This window comes from Apium graveolens, chromosome 5, assembly GCF_009905375.1.
Source record: "Apium graveolens cultivar Ventura chromosome 5, ASM990537v1, whole genome shotgun sequence".
Taxonomy (NCBI): Eukaryota; Viridiplantae; Streptophyta; class Magnoliopsida; order Apiales; family Apiaceae; genus Apium; species Apium graveolens.
The window spans coordinates 292175638-292182140 of record NC_133651.1 but is presented as its reverse complement, the minus strand read 5'-3'; the positions used below and the strand labels follow the sequence as shown (position 1 = coordinate 292182140).

General features: G+C 36.6%; 1 pseudogene; it reads right to left on the bottom strand.

Moving 5' to 3' along the window:
* Positions 1-3844: 3844 nt before the first annotated feature.
* On the bottom strand, positions 3845-4521 carry LOC141661856 (dau c 1 isoallergen Dau c 1.0401-like; annotated as a pseudogene).
* Positions 4522-6503: the final 1982 nt, after the last annotated feature.

The window sequence follows — 6503 nt, the reverse complement described above, 5'->3', positions numbered from 1 at the left end:
GACCAGCGGGTCGTCATGGGGAAACTTCACACCCTCTAGGTCGGAATCATCAAAAGCCAATGTTACTTCTGTCCTGGCCCTCTTCGGGGCTTCTCCAACAATATGCATAACCTCTCTAGTATATGCCTTTCTGGAATTTTTGGACAATCCAGCAGCAGTTGGACCTCCAAAGATCGTGTTTATCACAGGCCCTCGAGGTCTCGGCCCTCCATAAATGGTGTTTATAACTGGTCCTCTAGGCTGGGGGTTTCGCCCCTGATCGTCTTGGTCCCTCCTACGATCTTCAAAGTTCTTCCTTCCATTATTATTTCTGTCCCCTCCATCTCCAGTATACTTGTTCAATCTTCCTTTTCGAATCAAAAACTCAATTTCATCTTTCAATTGCCTACACTCATCGGTGTCATGGCCAACATCTTTGTGAAACCTGCAATACTTGCCCTTATCTAGCTTGGCGGGATCAGCCTTCAAGGGCTTAGGCCAGCGAATATCTCTGTCTTTCTCAATCTCCATCAAAATCTGACTTCTGGGAGCATTCAGCTTAGCGTATTCAGTGAACTTTTGCCCAGGTCCTCCCTTCTTGGGGGTTGAATCAGGGTTTTGTTCGGTTCTAGGATATTTGTCCTTAGAGATATACTCCAAATCAGTTTTTCGTTTCTTGCCTCCAGTGGGCTCATTACTTACTACGATCTTCCTCATACTTTCTTCAACCTTGATATACTTCCCTGCCCTCTCTTGGAGCTGCAACATGCTCTCAGGGGGTCGTTTGGCCAAAGACATCTTGAAAAACTCATCCCTAGTTCCTTGTTGCAGTGCTATCATGGCTACCTTATCATCAAGGTCTGGGACTTTTAAAGCCTCCTTTGTAAAACGATTCAGGTAATCTCTTAAGGATTCCTTAGCTCCCTGCACAAGACTCATAAGAGATGCTGAACTTTTCTCATGGACTCTTCCACTGATGAATTACTTAATAAAAGCCTGACTTAATTCTCTGAATGATCCAATAGAATTTGGGGGTAGGCGACTGTACCATCTTTGAGCCATACCCGACAGGGTTTGAGGGAAGGCCCGACATTTTATAGCATCATTCACGGGTTGCAGCAGCAGTGCATTAGAGAATGTCCTAACATGATTAGCGGGGTCTCCCGTGCCATCATAGGCTTTGATAGTGGGCATCTTGAATTTCCTTGAGATATGGGCATTCATTATCTCTTCTGTGAAGGGTGGAGTTGGATCATCAGGATCTCCAAGGGGAAGGAGATTGCTTGGATCAGTTCTTGGGACAGCAGCCCTTCTTCTTACCGGACCATCCAGGTCTATGATAGGAGGAGGATTTCTCCCCCTAGGAGGTATGTGGGGTCTGGTGGCTTGGTGAGCCTCCAAATCACGCCTCAGCCTTTGGATTTCAGCCTCATGAGCCCTGATCTTTTCCTGCACTTCTTGGGGATTCGCCTCTGGGGTGCTTTGGGGGCGTTGCCTTCCATCGGCCATTGGCTCTTTTCCAGGACGCCTCCTTCTCGGGGCCACTTCATCATCCGAAGATTCGGAGTCTCTCTCAGTGTATGGACCAGAAAATTCCCGATCCTCAGGGATAGGATCCAAACCTCGTATATAGGGGGGCGACCGCCCTCGTGCTTCGCTTCGCCCAGCATATCCGCTTCCTCCAACCTCAGGGTGAAGGGGCATCCCATAAGGGGGGTTAGTAGTAACAATAGTTGAATATTCATACCCGACGGGTCGAGAATTCACAGGTATATGTATTTGTTGAACTTGAGGATTCGTACCTTGAATCGGGGGAGTTGTCACTTGTAGCTGGGGTTGAGTTGCCCCTGTCTGGGCTTCCTCCTGAGTAGACGCATAAGTTGAATGGGGAGGAACCTCCACGGTTGATGAAATCACCTGGGTTGTCTCTAATGGTGTTCCCTCCTCTAGAGCTCCAATTGTTCTCCGTGTTCTCGCCATGGTTGTTGTTGTGTTTCCCACAGACGGCGCCAAATGTTGTGGATAAAAAACTAAGGTTATTATTTGCTGTATTTAATACTAAGATTCGGGAGCTCAAGGCCTTTAATAGCTGCTCTCGTGTTTCGTGACTCAATCTGCCTTTACGAGATGCCTACGTATCTCTGTGAATTAGAGAATCAAGCCAAAAAACGTAGTTCTGATTGGTGGGGGTGAGACCCCTTATATAGATGTTGGGAGTCCTTGAATTGGACTTGGTATAGGAGACTTGGTGGGCAAGTCTCATAATTAGAATGGACTTTGGAGTCCTAGATAGTAGGAAACTGATTCCTTATCCTTTTAGGTCCCCTTGAGGCTAATCTCCAAGGATTTATATCCTTATCGGGACTCTTTTCAACATCTGATTTGTCCCTTATTAATTAATTACGAAATTAATTAATAATCAGGGCTTTTGGGCCTTTTTTATTCCATCAGGCCTGATCTGGTCCATCAGGCTTAACCTTTCTGGTCTGAGTATCATATATCTTTTATTGGGCCTAGCAGCCCACAGCTTATACAATTAATGCAGTATAAATTATACAAGCATAATTTATTTATCCCTATCAGAAATATTGAACTCAATTTAGTGGCCGGACTGAATGAAGTATAGACAATGGACCTGACTCGATAAGACTTCTAAATTTGAAATAGTAAAAGGTAATTTTATAATATAATATATATAATTATATATATATAAACATGATCAAATTATTAACGGATCGTATTGGCCTAAATTTGTATTCTCTTCATTTTATAATCGAGTTTTTCTTATCCGATTGAATTCCAGATCAGATTTTTAATAGATCAAATACATATCCGCTAAAATAATATCGGATCATCTCGTATCAAATTTTTGCTTCATTGACAGGTCTATATACACCAAACAATACAACGAGAAAAGTTCAAACTAAGAAGAAAAACAAGAATGTCCATAAACTTTATATGAAGTATTATATCCGAATTATTAAATTGGTAGTCAGTCCGAAAATATTAAACCATTCAAATCCGAAATAACAAATACTTCAAATTATTATATTATTATATATCTTAAAATACATAACAGAATTAAGCAAATGAATTTTCCATCATGTGTTTATGAGAAGCGAAAATTTATAAGTTTAAGTAAATTTAATTGGTTATTTCTTTATAATAATAATAGACCTTGTATGCACAGAAAGTACCTCAATTAAAATAGCTAAAATTTATAAATTTTCTTATTTATTATATGCTTACGAGCACCTGCTAAAAAAATTAAAAAAGAAAACTGATTTATTTGGGATCGGTCCATGGTTCAATAATTTGAAAAATTTATCCTTCCGATAGTGATATGCTTTTTAATTTGCCCGCACTTCAAGGTTAACTCTGTGCAATATTATCTAGTGACTCGTATCTACATGTCTCATGTCTGCCATGCATTCAAGATCCCCCATAAAACAAAAACGTAATGAAAATAATTAAATAATGCATCATATATACATGCATCACATAATTCGGAAAAAATTATTTCGGGTATGACTGTAGCAGAATCTCCTAAATAATTCGAAGTTTAAATAAAAAGAAATGTAATATGGGTTACAAATTATATTTAAAGTTTTCATTCCAATATAATTCACCCCCCCATGAGTAATCAAACACGGACAAGAAAATGGTTCCCTTAACCTTAATACAAACAAAGGAACAATTAAGGTGGTTGATAGCACAGTATAAGAACAACAATGGTTGCGACATCATAGTCATAAATTTACTGAAATATAATTAATCTTCGATAACATAAGAACCTCAATTGTTGCGATATATTATTTCAGTAACATAACATGTTTGTGACTGACTTTATTAGTTTCAAGAACACAATGGATGCCCAAATCGAAGGAAAACAAAAAGAGAGGAAATGCACAAATTATTACATATCAAGCTCAGACACTCTCAAAGCCCCATCAACACATAGAATTATTAGTTTGCAATGAGGTAGGCCTCAACAGCCTTGAAAATGGCGTTGTTGGTTTCAGTTGCATACTTTATATTCTCTTCTGGCACAACAGTCTCGCCTTTGGTGTTAAATATGACTGTGCAGCCTCCATCAGCGGTAGGCACAAATGCAACATGATTGTTAGTGAAAGCTTCCTTGTCAATTGCATCAATCCTCTGCTTCATTGTGTTGAAGGGGCTAGCTGCATTTTCACATACAAATTATTTTTGTTATAATGTAGATCATGTCCATATACAAGATGATGTACTATAACTGAAAACAAACTAACCGTCTCCAAGATGGACAAGCTTGATAGTTCCAACTCCCCCGTCTCCTTCAAGCGTTTCAGAACTCTTAATAGCTCCAGGAAGAACCTGAGGAAGAAGAGAATCTATGTCAAAGCACAAGGCCTGCAGGGACTGTAGAAGTTACTTCTACTTGGGTCTTTTGGACACCCATATTAGATAACTAGGAGTTGTAAAGAGGAAATAAGGGAGTTAGATTTTGAAAAGCAGTATGTAATTTTAATGCTGCGTGATGAAAATTGGACAACTTGGAGCTGCTATTTGTAGAGCCAGTCCCTGAAATCTTGCTGTAAATTTAAAATATACTTTTAAGTTTGCATGATTTTCTCATATTTTCGGACATTTTCTTTAAATGCTATATGAAGAAAACATAACTGGCATTTGCACGATCATTTATGAAAGCATGGATCATAAGTGTTTATGACGCAGTCAGATGGGGGTGACACCTACGGATCTTAACCTCTGTTATAGTAATCGGCCGATTTTTCAAAAATCGCTTAAAAATCGCTTAAAAATCGGTCAAAAATATTTGTCCGATTTGACCGATTTCCGATAAATTGCTCATAAATCATCCGATTTTTTAAAAATCGTCCGATAAATCGCAAATCCGTACTTCAACCGAATAATTCCGTTTTCCGAAATCTGTAACACTGATTTTAACCATTTTTCTAAAGTGACAGAAGATATAAAGGGATATTATCACTTAAAAAATGAAAATTTTATTGGACCATTGTTGGACAAACTTAGTATTTTAGAATAAGTTATAAATCATTTTGAGACTCTATATGAGTGAGACACATTATGCGTTATTGGTGTGTATTTATTGAGATTTATTTTATTCAACCTCTTCGAGGGGATTTCAACGCATATTTACACGCTCAAAATGAGTAAAATGTGAATGAAAACTTATGTTCCAAAATTTTACCTTTTAATATGAAAAGTGGTTTTGTACCACAAATCTATTCCTTGGGTCTTCTTATAATTAAATACCCTATACCACATCAAAAAGAAAGATAATGTTAGTGTTTATGCCTTAGAGACAACACTATGATATTTTAGTTTAAGACATTCAGATTATTAATATTTATGTTCTATCGATTATTCTTTTTATAATTTATTAAATCTTTTTTACTGCGATATAAATGTTAGATTAATAAATATCCTTGGAATATGATATGAATTCTATACCTCTAAGTACGTGACTTAAAAATGGGATTATGAGAATATTATCAATACCCTAAAGGTCCCTAGTCAAGTATTATTATTAAGGGATAATAATAATGCATTAAGACTGATGTATTTGTTGACTGATGATCACGTCTCATTGATCATAGGTATAGTGTTACTAAAGTCAAAAACACAAGCATATGTAAATGTACATGGTGCTGGACATACCCGATATGAGATTTTACATGTCTGTTGTGTCATAAGTAATTCTCACAGTGATAATGATGTAATGATCCTTAGACCTGAAGTCATTATATTTCTATACGAGAATTAATATACACTGATTCCATTAAAAGTTATCCTTGACCGGGTAATGATAAAAGTGGACATTGGGTATATTATGAATCGTATGAGAAATATGAATGATCTAGATGAGATTTAACCCTCCTATTTTAGGAGTGATATTATTGGCCTCTTGTGTGAGCTAGACTATGAAATGCGTGATCACGCTCAAATGCTGATTTGATATGATAGTCTACTCATTGATCAAGGAAACTTGGATTAAACTATGATGCGGATGACACATTACATGCCTCTAGTTTAATCTATAATATTTGGTTAAAGGGATTATATTACATTGTACATTATTCACGGAAGTTTTAAACGATCACCAGTTCAATTATTATTACTTGGGTAGCAATGATGTATTACTAGATGCAGCTCATTGTTTACGATTTTAAATTAGATTTGAAATTCGTTGACAACGTAATAATAACCTATAGGGTCACACACAAAGAATGCTTGAAGTATTATTTAATTTAAATTGGATTTAAATTATATTAAAGTAATTCAAATTATTTATAATATTAATTAAGTATGACTTAATTAATTAGATAAATATTGATATTCGAATTTACTAATATTAATTACGAAATTCAGTTGTTAAATAATTAAGTGTGACTTAATTATTATACAAATAGGAATTTCGAATTAATAATAACTCCTAATTAGTTAAGACTTATAATTCTTTTTTTACTCTCTATATAATATCTCTTGTGTGGCTGATTTTG